General features: G+C 45.0%; 1 protein-coding gene across 1 annotated transcript in view; it reads left to right on the top strand.

Annotated features, from left to right (window-relative positions):
• Positions 1-12,643, top strand: part of LOC143008331 (CUGBP Elav-like family member 2) — a 144,608-nt gene that overhangs the window by 22,446 nt on the left and 109,519 nt on the right. The gene's annotated exons all lie outside the window — the stretch shown is intronic.

Consider the following 12,643-nt stretch of genomic DNA (forward strand, 5'->3'; position numbering starts at 1 on the left):
TGTCACTCTCTGGGTTTGAGGTGGGGGGGTGGGGGTGGGGGTACGATGACTTGTTTACTGGGACGTGGCTGGAGGTGTCATGGTGAATAAATACCCGTCACTCCCGTCAGCTGACCCCCACCCCAAAACCCCCACCTCCTCCTTCCATTTCCAGACCAGGACCCCTGCACGCTGCCACCAGGAAACCCCACACATCGCCTGTGGGCGGCATTACGCTTATACCGGGCACAAGGTGGCTAATGACCGTGTTGGAGTGCCAGTCAGTTTTGTGTGGTGTGTGTGTGTGTGTGTGTGTGTGTGTGTGTGTGTGTATTAGCATCCGTCCCATCCGTCCCATCCTCTCTCATTCTCCCAGCCAACCAATTACTGTCCCGAGGAGCCGACAGCTGCCACCGTCGTCTCCTTACTCACCTCCTCCTTCTTCTTCATCCCCTCGTCCCTCCTCTCCGTTGACATGGGGGGAGTCATAGAGGAGAAGCAGCCCCCAGGTCTTGCTCCCTTGGGGAGTCATTACACCACTGTGGGACTCTCTCCCTTTCACACACACACATAGAAACACAAGTTGTCTCCAGTGTCTCTTTCTATCTATCACTCTGCCACCACATCCTTCATTTGGGCCCATGGCCTTCACGTTCCCTCACACACACACTTATCCAGTCATAATGTTGTCTCTATATCTGTCATTACCATGTCCCCAGATGGGGCTCAGGACTCTGTTGGGTTTTGTTCATAACGAAGTCTTGCTGATTAAAGCAGAGTGCTTAGAATCATTTCAGTCTTTTATCCTCTAGATTACTTTGTTTGTTTGTTCGCTGTTTACTGGCAACATTTCTGTTTTTTATTGGGCTACTGCTGGAGAACATTTTTTTTTCATATTCTGAGTAGAAACAGAATTTTGAAAGTTGAAATGTTCCATAAAATAAAGTTGAAATATTTGGATTAGAAGTCAGAATCTTACCGGACTGAAGTGTTAATATTTGAAGTTACGATAGCTGTGATTTTTGGAATGTTTAAAGTTTTTAGTTGAAAAAATAAAATTTTCTCCCTAATATTTCAACGTTTCCTTGACACATTCAAAATGTATTCACAAAACTTACCCCTAATTTAATTTCTGGATGAATTTGTGGTGAAGTCATCCACTCGCCTGCTGCTCTTTTTCTTCATCTGAAACACAAACCAGATCGGCCTCTCTCACCACACACACACACACACACACACACACACACAAACACACACACACACACACACAAACTCTCACTCACTCCAACCTATCCCCAGTCTCTCTTTGGCTCACTCGCTTGTCTCTGCACATAAACACATAAACACACAAACACACACACACACACACTCACACACACACACACAAACACACTCCCTCTCGCTTGCTAGTGCTTACACTTCCTATCAGTCTTGATCTGTGAGAGGATATGCCAGCTCTTTCACTTAACCGTGCAAGGCGAATGTGTTGGCGGTTGAGAAAAAAGGGAATACACAATATTTCACTTCAACCGTGAATGTTGTGTTTAGATAAGCAGCATCTCAGGCTGAGTGTGTAGCTGTTTGTACATACGTGCCTGCACGTCTGTGTCAGTCTTGTAGAGATTTACCTCCAACACACTCATTAATCACAGAATTCATTAGTCACCAAGTCTCTAATTGTTTACTTTCCCCCGCGGCGGTGCAACACGAGGTTGCCGGCCCTCCCTGTTACAATTTTGGAACAACATAATGGCAAATTAATTTTCCAGGTAGCTCCGATTCGATTAGTCATTTCTGAGTACACTCTATTAGCTGGGAAATTGTGCATTTGGAAGTCAGAAGGAGAGCGCACAGGCTTCTGGGTCTGATTCTGTCGCTTACCTGGAAATGTGAGAGAGAGAGAGAGCGCGACAGGGAGAGAAAGAGAGAGAGAGAGGCAGAGGGAGACGGAAAGAGAAAGAGAGAGAGAGAGAGATACTCAGGTTTACAGGTTTACATGTGATGTTTTGAGTTCACCTGTGAAACATCTCTGTTATATGATGTCGCTCTTTCCGTGCAGCATCTCATAGCTCTCCAGTCCGTCCTGGTTCCTCACTGACAGATGACCAAACTTTTGGGCTATGAGGAAAGAAATCAAGGATTTTTACTGTTTACGGTGACATTGTGTCCGACAAAGAACATTCGGCCGAAATCGTGTCATCGATCAGTTTATCTCTGCTACCCTCTAGTGGTAGCCTTGTGTTCAGTCTGAATGGTTGTCTATGGCCAACAAATAATGATTAAAAATGTCTTAACTTTAGAATTATGATGCTTGGCCCATGAATCACCTCTTGTTCGTAATTGTCCCCATAGACCCAAGCAGTCTGAGGCCTCCTTCCTCTTTTTCTTCCTTCTCTTCCTCCTTTTCTTCTTCTTCAATTGTGTGCATATACGGTAAAATGTGCATTTATGCTGGACATGTACGCATGTCACTCGCAGTGTTTTTATGTGCTGTGGACAGAGATTCATATGGATGAGTTAACACTGGGCAATCTGCGCTCAGAGGCTCACGTGCACACACATACACACACATGTCCAGTCTTTTCACAGTTCTGAAACAGAGATGCAACAGAGCATATCAGAAGTGAACTTACTGAAACTATGCATTATAGATCAACACACACTCTCCCTCAAACGCACACACACACACACTCACACTCTATTCATTCTCAATGAGTCTCCGCGCACGCTCATGTGCCACATCACAAATGATGGGATTTAAACATCAACAGTATGAAATATTCATGTGTCAGTGCCAGCCGCTCGAGCAGAACTAACACCAAGGGGGATTTGCCTTCAGATCTCTCTCTCTCTCTCTCTCTCTCTCTCTCTCTCTCTCTCTCTCGCTCTCTCTCTCTCTCTCTCTCTCTCTCCCTCCCTTCCTCCCACCCTCCCTCCCTCCCTCCCTCGCTCCCTCTCGTGTGTGTTGCAGTATTCGGAGCCATTGTAGCCATGTTGTGTACCAGTGTGTTCCTGGGTATTGTTCTAGTATTTTCTATGATATTGCCTTTTCACTGGCAAGTGATGTTATCCCTGATGTCTGTGTCTGCCTCTTGTTTGCCACATGTCACTAGCACCCCCTCAACCCCCCCGCCCAAACCCTTCTTCACTCTATACTGGAGGCAGGAGGGGTGGGCGAGCGAGGTGCACTGAGCCTGGGAGAGAGAGAGAGACAGTGTGGCGTGCTGGATGAGAGGAGACACAGTAGCAGTTCCTGGTCTACATCTGTAACACTCCAACGCTTAAACGTTTTCAGCGCATTTACTTCTGAACGAGGTCACTTGCATCGTTTCTTTTATAAGTAATAACATTCTGGAGGTATGTGGCGTTTCGTTTGAAGTGGAATTTTAAGGTCAAATTACACTGTGAGCTGCAAGCGTTGGGACATGTAAACAGTGAAACTGTCTTTGCTGGTGGTAGAGGACATTGGACCTCATGAGGCTCCCACGGTCCAAACACGTGCAGGTTTGGTGAACTGGAAACCACAAAACGGCTACAAACTGCACCACGGTCATGGCACAGTTTTCTTATGAAGTCATGCAGCTCTAGTTTTCAACCCGCTGACTTCGAAAGTAATATAGTGGAAACAAGCCATAGTCAGGATGACATGTGATCAGACGCAGGACGAATCTAGATCTATCTAAATAGAGAGATTCAACATTCAAACAAGATTATAAATGGACAACTTATGAACACAGCTCATCTAATCATCTTGACCTCAGCCAGACTTCTGCGTTCATTTAAAAGTAATTATGCCGTAGCAGGAAAGACACAAAGGAACTTTTAGCGTATGAACACCTTTTGTGGATGTGAGGTTTGCGTTTAAAGGAGTAAAATGTGATGTTTGAGTTATGTGAGTTTGAAAGCTGCTTTACAGAGTGATGGAGGATCCAGAGCCGCTCAGGCTGCCAGTGGGGGGGTCTGGTGAGTCAGATATGGGTGCAGTGGTCATCGCTCCTCCTGAGATTCATCCCCTTTTCCATTTAAAAGATGTGATTACTCTGCAACAATACACACACACTCACACACACTTACACACATATTTCGCACACATGCTGCCGGCTGGGTGATCCAATTTAGGAGGTTAGGAGAGAGGGATAAGGAGGCAGAGGGAGCAAAGAGGGGATCGGAGGGGTGGAAGGCAGCCATGTAAGAAGAAAGAGAAGAGGCGAGTGTCTCCCCCTCTCTCTCACTCTCTCTCTCCCTATTTCTCCTTCCCTTCCCCTCTCTCTGTCTCTCCCCCCTCTCTCTCCCTCCCTCTTTCTCTCATTTGTCATTCTGTCGCTGCCGTATGCAGATGAGGAGCTAATATGATATCTCTGCTGAGCTGATGGATGTTTAAAATGATACGGCAACCCTGAGCTGCCTCGCCACATGCTGCCTGCCAGGGATGGTGTGTGCGCGTGTGAGCAAATGTGTGTGAGCAAATGACAAACCAGACATCTCATGGTAGTGATGACATCCACTTGTAAGCCTCAGTTCTTTAAGTTATGCACAATAACATTTAGTTTGGCATTTCTCTGAGCAGACAGTGAGGTTGGGATGAAAGCAGAGGAGCTTTGTGATCATTTTCTCCAGGGATTCTCATTTTCAGATGTTGTACTTCAATTTTCTGCCGTCTGATTGGATGTTGGAGTTGTTGGGATGAACCTGAGTAAAACTTTGCGGAACTGATTTTTAATTCTTCAGCGGACATCATTACAGGCATTAACATTGAAAGCAGCAAAAAGGCCAACTTGAACCTGCAATCAAGAGATTCCAATGCAAATCTTAGAAATGAGGTAAGAATTCCGACCAATGTGACAGATGTCCGCCCAGTGAGAACTCGCCCAACACTCAGATGGACCATTGGGACCAAACTGGAGGTTCTGGTCCGTGTCACCTTTTTATCGAACGTAGACACCAGTTAAAAATGTTTACTCAACTAAATTGTTAACTAATAACAAAAACAGATTATGATGTTAACAATTAATTATATGACGCTAAAGGTTTTTAATAAGAAACAGCCAAATACTGTACTGAACTGTTTGATATTTCCTGATTTATCACTGTAGTACAGAGAAGTGTGTATGTGTGTGTGTGTGTGTGTGTAGTGTAGTGTGTGTGTGTCAGTGTGTCAGTGTGCGATTGGATTCTCCACAGACTTCATTAGTTAAAACAAAGCCAGTTGTCCATTTGGTCTCTCACGCAGCCTAATTGATATTGATTTACTGATTTGCTCAAGGGTGATTTAAAAGCATGTTGGTGTCATCGACAAGGCTGCTTTCCCTTTGCTCAAGTCTCCCTCCCTCTCTCTCTCTCTCTCTCTCTCTCTCTCTCTCTCTCTCTCTCTCTCTCTCTCTCTCTCTGTCCGTCATTCTCTATCCCCCTCTCTCTTTCTCTCTCTCTGTCTGATGTTGTCTCTCTGTCTTTTGCGCTCTCTCTCTCTCTCTTTCTCCCTCCCCACCTCTCTGGAGTGTCTCCCCATCGTCTCGTTGATATCGCTCCATCCTCTGCGGAGCCTGCGTTCCTCCTCCCACTTTCTCATTTCATCACGATCGCATTATTTTATGACATAATTGTGAAAAATCGAGGGAGATAATTTTCTTTTCTACCTAATTTCCTTCCATGATCCGGGCCCATCAGCACTGTGAATTAGTGCAATACTTGAGGGTTATCTTATCGTGGTAATGCAACCATTTGGATGCTACGGCCTAATACCTCTGAGATAGCGTTGATAGATGGGCGCCGTCCCCATAACTGCATAATGATAGTTATCATAAATGGTTAGCGGTGGGCTAAGTGAAGCATTGAGATCAATGACAGTGGTGTTAGCATTCAAAGGAAGGAGGCCTTTTATCATGTTGATGGATGGCAGGCCTGTCTTTAATGTGACATGTTATGATCATATCAATTTGTCCTCAGTTCTCATCGACATGGTTTTATTGCCTCTCCGTCTCTCTCAGTCCATCGCCTCACACTGTAAATTCAGGCTTGTAATGGCAAACTGCCACGCCGCTCCATAAACCCACCGTCTCTCTCCCTGCACTGCTGCCCCGAGCCAAGAAGTAACCCAGTACATTTACTCAAGTACATTTCAGAGATACTGCTGCTTTTATATTTCCATTGTGGGACTGTGGGTTTGTCTTACATTGATGTACATTTCACATTTTAGGCATCGTGACACATCGAAAAAGCTAAACTGGATCCAACTGCATAAATTGTATCTTAAAAGCATTGTGTGATTTTTGGTTATATTTGTCCCCACTTGATCACTGACATAATTTTCTTCTCAGTTTGAGCCTCACAGTCACCGTAATTAACTTTGCTGATACGGATACTTCCTCCACTCCTTCCTCTTCCTCTCTCTCCCTTATTCAGCCTCCATCTTCCTCACCTTTCCCTCCACCTTTATGACTTTTGCTCATTAATCCGCTTCATGCTGTTTTTGGACCCAAGCCCCCTCTCTTTTTGCACTACTCACACAACCCCACACCCCCACCCCACCCTTGACAGGTATTGAATGACGCAAGTGAAGGAATCACGCCGGGATTAAAATGTAATATCAGACTATTAAAGAGATTAGTGGTTGACATTTCAGCGTCTGAGCTACCTGCAATCTGATGAAGTGGCATTCATGATATTGATTTATTCCCCTGCGTGTTTTATCACCTGGCGTTCATGTGGGCTGCAGTAGATCTAATATGGTGGCCTTTTATGAGGCACCTTGTCACAGGGCTTTGGCACTAAGTATCTGCCAACTGACTGCCAGGAGTGATTGTTTGGGGAAGTGAAGTTTATTCATCACATCGTCGCTTCTGAAAGAGCAGCGGCAAGAGGGCGGGTTAGGACATGACGGATCTCTGTAGCTCGGCTGGACAAATGCAAGGTCCTGGTATTGAACCTGCTGATGAAAGCTTCAGATGGAGCAGCTCCGCTTACAAAAGAGCCTTAATTATTTCCAATTATGACGAACCATCATTTCAGCTCAATTTTGCTTCGCATCTGTCAAGGCTAACAGGCTGGCAGAGCGCTGATGGAGCTTTGCTATTAGTCGATCTGTCAACACCTTCACAAGAGATACGAGCACCAATGGCCTTTCAGTCAAACAAACACTCAAAGCGCTCTTTGTCCCTTTCCCTCGCTCCTGCCCCTCGACTTGTACGTGTTTAAGATACAGCTTAAATTTCGATTGTGTAGTTTACAGTGAGACTTCACTCCTGTTTGCTCGCCATTTGATTTGGTGTCATGACGATGAGTTATGGCTCAATTTGGCAGAGTATGGTTCAATACAGAACTTCAGACACTATTGATACAGCTAAAATTGCAGTGAATAAATCAAAAGTGCATTGTGTTTTAAGCCAGCAGAGAGAAGATGTCTGTGATGGTTCATGTTCTTGTTTCATCTGCGAAGCTGTTTTCTATCTCAGCTTCTGTTGTAGATACAGTTCAGTGATGTGATATAGATTGGCTTCATATCCAGATGCTGCTTGTTGCTTTACGTTCCTGTTTGTGCGTCAACTGAAATGATCGAATCTTACGTGCTAATAACTCACACACGCTCAGCTTTATCCGCTTGAACTCCAGGCTCTTAAGAAAGCAGTAAACTGTTGCGTAGTTACAGAGGAATGTAAATCCATCGTCATGGCAGCATATATTAATTCCAAATGTTAAAGTTGTAACACATGCATCCATGGAGTCCTCTGAGATGTTTAGGTCACATCTGGATCCAAATTGTATCAAAACAGACAATGATGGGAGAGTGCCTGTCTTGTTTCTGTTCCATGAGAAACAAAAACAAGACACGCAATGACTTCAGTGTGTTTTTACACATAAAGTGAAATATTATTATTTTCTACCTGTAAAGAAAATGTAAAAAAGAAAAGTCAAAAAGTTTTTGAACAGGCGTAACCCTTCCGTCCTTCATCACTCCTCTTCCTCCCACCTGCGATTCCCTCCGCGTTCACTTTACCATCTTATCATCCAACCATCTGGTTATGACCTCTCTCTTTGCTCCACTTACGCTGAATCCTTTGCTCCAAACCAAAACCTTAATGCACTCCAATTTAACCACAGCTGTAACTCTCTCTCTCTCTCTCTCTCTCTCTCTCTCTCTCTCTCTCTCTCTCTCTTTCTGTCTCACCTCCTCTCTCTCTTTCTCTCTATCTTTATCTCTGTCTCTCCCTCTCTCTGTCTCCCTCTCTCTCTCTGTCTCTCTGTCTCTCTCTCTCTGTGTTTGTCGGGTCAGGATAGGCGGCATCAGCAAAGCGTGACGCGTTCCTCCTCCATAACTCGAGCTTCATTTGCATCTGTGAGGAGGTCTGGACTAATGGAGCTGATCTGTAGCGTTGTTATTGAATGGGGGAGATGCGGGGGTGGGGGGCTTGGTATCATTATTATTACAAAAGAAGAAGAGGAGAGAGAGAGGGAGAGAGAGCCATGATGGATGGCTCAAGAGTGGCTCCTCGACTGAGTTTAAGTTGTAGTACAGGTTGTGTTGGTCACGCTGGATGCATTGATGTGAGTGTGTGTGTGTGTCTGTGTGTGTGTACGTGTAAGGGTACCTTTGAACATCACACACTAAATGAGGCCTAACATGCCATTCTCTCTAACATCTCTGCTCTCGCTCTCTCTCTCTCTCAGTCGTAGGTCTTTTCTTGCTTTACCTTTACATGCCCTCAATATGTCACACATGCATGCATGCATGCCTGCGTCTGTGCTCACCGCAGCACCTGTGGGCCCAGGCAGCGTATACAGCGTGTCACTTGTTAGATGCATATGTTCACCTCCAGCTTCTCTGCTCTCACCGTCAAAGCGTTCATGTTCTCAGTTGCTGTTTTTTCATGTTGATATGCTGCATTCAAGGGCAGCTGTTCAACCAGTCATTCAAATCTTGTTTCCCATTAGTAAAACTGCTGGATTTCTCCTTCTGATGACAGCAAAGGCCTTATTTTATGTATGGTTTAGATATTTATTGTTAATCATTTAAAAAAAAAATGTATTTTGTCAGATTCCTCTCTTTGTTCGGTGTATTTGTGATCCAGTCCGATCTAACTCATATCGTGCAGAGTGACTGGTTCACTCCATCTCCTTTACTTTATTCTTCACTCTGTTTTGTTTTCCGGTGCAGGTAAATGCTACAGCTAACATCCGCCATGTTTGTTTACTCTAAAAATCAAGTTTGATTGGGTTTGATGCATAATTTCCTGCACTGTTTGCTCTCTACACACCAGAGAAAGAAAACACAGTGAAATCTATCATTCTAAGTTGTTACATGTGTGTTGTCTCACATGTTCAACATCTGATAAGATCTGAAGAATCAGATGGAACAGATTTCTCCCTCCTGTTTATGACCCATGGTGACTCACAGCCGTGACCGTCCTCGCTCGCTCGTTCCTTGGATGTGTCTCTTCTGAATGATCTGCACAGCTTGAGCCACGGGATGATGAAACCGTCACTTCAGGTCTCTTTCGCACGTCTTGTGTAATTGCCAAAAGTGAGACGGCGGCACATTTGCTGTTGTCATGAATCCATCTGTGCGTCTGACAGTCACACAGCTGCACAAGTTCGCCGCCTGCATCACTACTTTCATTGACATCAAGTCACTGTGAGCCGCTTTTTCCCATACAATGTGAACGCAGCATCAGCCAAAGTATGATTAATGAAATGCCAGCTAGTTTGTGTCGCTCAGGTCTCCGTGTCGTCCAGCCCTCGTCCCCCCTCAGCGCTTTGGCACAGCAGCCTGACAGAGCAGCCGTCCAATGGGAGAGCTTAGATCCATCTGGAGGCGGGCCAACAGGCCACATCTGACATCATTCCTTCAGCACAGCTGGGCTGACTTAAGATCTGGCACACTTTGGAGGAACCACACTGTGTGTGTGTGTGTGTGTGTGTGTGTGTGAGTGTATGTGTGTGTGTGTGTGTGTGTGTGTGTGTGTGTGTGTGTGTGTGTGTGTGTGTGTGTGTGTGTTAGGAGTTGGAATAGAGATGAGATTAAGATGAAGAGAGAAGTTGGAAGTCTTCGATGGGTGTGAGAGTTCGAGGGTACGAAAGCTGCGTGCAAAGCATGTGTTTATCAGCCTTTAAAGGTGTGCGTGTTTGTGTGTGTGTGTGTGTGTGTTTGTGTGTGTTCAGTGTGTATATGTGAAAGGAAAGAAAGCAGGTGAGAAGGAGAGAAGTGTTAAAGCGGAGTGTTAGAATTACACAGATGGGCCGATGAGAGGCGGAGAAAGAGGAAGCTGTGAGAGTGTGATGGAGGAGAGAAAAGCTTTTTAGAAACGAGACGGAGCGACAGGAAAGGTTCTGTTTAGCATCAAATTGATCCTAAACGTGCACTTTATATTTGTGTGTACTACTGTGTGTGTGTCCTTTTGTATGTGTATTGTATAGCTCTCTGAGGCCTCAACCTACATAAATCTTGTTATACTGAGCACATCCTGTCACTTGCCATCAATCACAATATCACATTTTTATCTGAAACTATATAATTTGTAAGTTTGTGGTCCGCTGCCGTATGTGAAACTGAGACAATGGATTAATAATGTATAAAATTAATCAATATGTCCAGTAAAAATCTGTCAAATCTAATATATGAATGCAGTGTTACAGCTGTTAAGTACATTATGGGAACGCTTTTCTCATGGTGTGTCTGAGATCTAATGTGTGTGTGTGTGTGTGTGTGTGTGTGTGTGTGTGTGTGTGTGTGTGTGTGTGTGTGTGTGTGTGAATGTGTGCACGCGCGCATGCTGTGGTCCTGCCACCTGCTCGGCTTTGGCAGCGCCGCCCACGTCGTCCCCGACGCTTCAGCTTCGCTTTCCGTCTCCTCCAAACCTTCGGCGGCACGAGACTTTCACTTGCGGCGCCAAAAATCTGTCCTTCGTCCGGCACTACGCTGGCGTTTCTCCACCTGGACTCCATTTCCACATCTGTTTTCATCATACAGATGAGCTCTGACCGTGACCCAGTGGGCTCGACGCTACAGGGCGACAGATACGCAAAGGTCAAAGCCCCAAATAACAACATGACGCTCTCTCTGCCACAAGACGGGATTATGTTTTAGGAAGGACCTGTGTAGTTAAGGAAACTTTCCTAGCTGATACCCGATCTGAGCTCATTCTGCCAGCTCGCATATAATACATAGTTTTTCTTCATCACAGCCGCAGTGATACATCTGGAACATTCACAGTGAAGATTGTTAACTGTCTCTTGATGTGGGAAGCAAAATAGGCGTTTTTGTGCAAAAATGTCCGGGAAGCGTTGCGTTCAGGTTACGTCCGGACCTTGGAAAACTGAGGCGATGAGCCAGCGCCTCCATGAGGTCATTGGGAGTGACAGAACTCAAACTCAGCCCTCAGATTTCACTATTTATTGGTATTAATAAAAAACATTCTGCCGTGGTTTCGCTCCGGCTGTGGGATTCTTTTAATTTGCCACGTTGTTGCAGTTGGCGAAAAAACAAGTGCCATTTTCCAGGTCAGGGCAGATGAATGCAAATAATGGTGGAAATTGGCTCGTTAAATCTGAGATTGAAAAAGTTAAAGCCTGTTTGTTTGTTGGTTCATGGTGGATTTGTGGTTTCTGTCCTTGTGGGCGCTGATCCCTGACTAAATAACAGCCAGAATATTAGTACTCCGGCAGTCAGAGTTACTCTAATGATGTTACTGTATATTATGGGATGGAAACGCGTTAACACAATGCCAGGACAGGAAGTTAATATGAAAGTGGAGCCTTTATGTGTGTGAAGGTTTTTATGCATGCTCAAGTACATCTGAAATGTGAGCAATTTGAGGGATGGCGTGTAGGTGTGAAGAGTGGTCGGTGTGTGTTTGCGTGTGTGTGTGTATGTGGGGTTTAAAACCGCTGGTACGACCAGTGTGTGTTTGATGTTCCATTTACCCTTTTTCATAATTCATGGCATTTGGGAAAATGGACTGAAGCGGGGGTTGCCGTTGCGCACCCGTGTGTGTGTGTGTGTGTGTGTGTGTGTGCTGTTTTGGGAGATGAAACAGGCAAGAGTAGGTCTTTGAAATGCAGAGAGTAATGATAGCAGTGATTGGCCACTGTGCCGTGGAGCAGCAAGAAGTGTTTTCTCTATGTTACATCATAATGCACACACACACACACACACACACACGCACACACACACATTATTAATGAGAGAATCGTTCATTCTTTGTTATTTTATTTACCTCTGTGACACAAAACACAAGCTAATATGGTGTAGCGCTGTGCTTCGGAGAGATCCGAGTGTGTGTGTGTGTGTGTGTGTGTGTCTGCGCGCCGAGTGTTGGGGCCTGGGGACCAATTTATTTACATGCTGTGTAAGAGGAGCGGAGGATTGGAGGAAGGGATAGAACTAAAAGGGGAACAGAGTGAAGGGGAAACAGCAGGGAATTCTGGGAAAACCCAGTGGAACGAACACGTTTCTCCGCTGCTCCCAACGACGGAAAAGACCAATTTACTGTTTAGATCACTATGTGTGTTTGTGTGTGTGTGTATGAAGTACTTCAGGGAACTCTTCATCATTAGTCTGAACTTCCTCTCCCTCATAGTCTTGCTGTTTTATGCAGTTTTCACAAAGCATTTTCTCTGAACTTGAATGAGTTTATGTCCTGCTGCTTTATGTGAAGCCAGACAAATGTATTAA

The sequence above is a fragment of the Genypterus blacodes genome, unplaced genomic scaffold, assembly GCF_046128005.1.
Source record: "Genypterus blacodes isolate CSIRO-AG114 ecotype Tasmania unplaced genomic scaffold, CSIRO-AGI_Gbla_v1 ptg000103l_1, whole genome shotgun sequence".
Classification (NCBI taxonomy): domain Eukaryota; kingdom Metazoa; phylum Chordata; class Actinopteri; order Ophidiiformes; family Ophidiidae; genus Genypterus; species Genypterus blacodes.